At 49.7% G+C, this 1,874-nt stretch overlaps 1 long non-coding RNA gene across 1 annotated transcript; it reads left to right on the top strand.

The window, feature by feature from the left end:
- The first annotated feature begins 837 nt into the window (after positions 1-837).
- On the top strand, positions 838-1,804 carry LOC120675243. The gene is made up of 3 exons (XR_005675272.1): positions 838-931; positions 1,174-1,209; positions 1,458-1,804. It is a non-coding gene; the product is annotated as an uncharacterized LOC120675243 (long non-coding RNA).
- Positions 1,805-1,874: the final 70 nt, after the last annotated feature.

Here is a 1,874-nt window from a genome sequence, read left to right as displayed (position 1 = left end):
AGATAATTATTTTTACATGTTAGTTCACAATAGTGCAATAAAATGAAAAGAAAAAAATGTTAATTAGAGAAGAAATGGAACTAGGCCCATTTCAGCCCAGATAGTTCAATTATTTCTAACCGTCTATCGTGGATCGGACGGAGCTCATCGCACCCCCATGATATAAAAGCTTCTCAGAAACCCTACCCCCTCCCTCCCGGCCTCCGCAGATCCATTCCCCTCTCTCCCTCCACTCAGCCCCCGCCCCCAATCCTCCTCTTGCCTGCTGGGGTCCTTCGCCGGCGCCGCCGGACGCGGACCCTGCTCCTGCCGCCGAACGCCCAACCCAGCCCTCCCCTCGCCGGGGCGGCAGCGCTCCTGCGGACGCTCCTCTGCGTCCGCGGTGCGCGCGACGCCGCGGCCCCTGCCTTCTACTAGCGCTACAAGAAGGGGTTCTCCGCCTCGCTCTCCTCCCCCGCGGCAGCGTCCTCATCCCCCGCGCGCCCGCCTTGCAGCTGCGACTGCCCGGCGCCCCTCTCCCTCAAGTCCATCGCCCCGGGTGAGCTGTCTATTCCCATCCCTCTTCTCAGATCTTGCCGCTGTCACCCTCTGATCTGCGTCCGCTCGCCTACCTCCCAGAGCCCCACCTCACGGGGGCTGCCTCGCTGATCTGCAGGCAGCCTGACTGACTCCCGGGGGCGGGCCCTGCCATCGCGTCCTCCCCTGCCACCCCGTTGCAGCTAGGAGGACGCCGCTGCTAAGGAGTATCCTTTTGTCAGATCCGCTGCCGCCCTCCTCAAGTTGTTGCACGAGGTGGTTGTTGCGCTGATTTCATTGTCTCATATGCTGCTCTAGGGTTCGAAGGGAGCAGAGCCGGCTGCCGAGATGTTCTGCAGGATCTCCCGGCTAGGGATGCGGCTCCTGCGCGAGGGTAGGGCCGAGACGAGAGCTGGTTCGTGCCTTCGCTTTTCCTCTAGCTCCTTTCCGTACTGTATGATTATTGCTAGTCAGTGGCGTTTGGAAATTTGTGAATTTTGCCCCGTTCAGCGGTTTGGCGGAATGCTGAACTTCTAGCTGGTAGTCATGTTTCTTGAATTTTGGATTGAACTCTCCTGAGTTGGTGCGTGCTAATTTTTGCAAAACTGAAGGCTTGATTACCTCAATTTGTTGATTGTTGTTCCTTTTTTATGGCAGGAAACTTGCTCAGCAGTCGAGGCAGTTTGTATCAAGGTCATGTCATCTAGCATTCGAGTCTATCTGTTCCTTTTTTATGTTTCAGTGATTTGGTTTTAATTCTATTTGTCTATCTGTGCATTCGCTGCCCTGATGTTTTTTTTCCAAAGTATCAAATTCCTTTTGCGCTGCCAGTTAGCTCTTTTTGGAGATCTGCAAACAACTAGCTTTTCAATTTTCATACCTGCAGAAGTAATGCTTTGTCTCAGTGTATTTGTACTCATTGCCTGTTCAAAATTTTACAGAGTAACGTCCTCTTTTCAACTGCAACAAGTGCTGATAAGGATGAAAGCAATCAGAAGGAGAAGTAAGCGCATTTATCCCTTTAGTTTCATCCTTTTGTGTATCTTGAAATTAGAGCACCTAGTCATGTTTGTCTCTTGGAATCTAATGCTTAGTGCCTTAGTCCATACCTTTCTCTGAAATTCCTTTGTTGACATTGTCTACATCATCCGTTACAGTCTTCAAGTGTTGTGAACAAGTATTGCCACTATCAAATGCACATGCTTTATCTTCAGTGAGTGAGATTACTGTCAGATAGTGTTCTTGAACATTGATATATTTTAGATCTATACTTGTAACATGATTACAACAAGTTTTTTCTGAAACTATAGGTTTATTTGTTGGCTGAGGGATATATATAACTAGAGCTTTATTTCCTT

This window comes from Panicum virgatum, chromosome 5N (assembly GCF_016808335.1).
Source record: "Panicum virgatum strain AP13 chromosome 5N, P.virgatum_v5, whole genome shotgun sequence".
NCBI lineage: Eukaryota > Viridiplantae > Streptophyta > Magnoliopsida > Poales > Poaceae > Panicum > Panicum virgatum.
The sequence above is the reverse complement of the archived record's forward strand: the minus strand, read 5'-3'. Positions and strand labels throughout refer to the sequence as shown.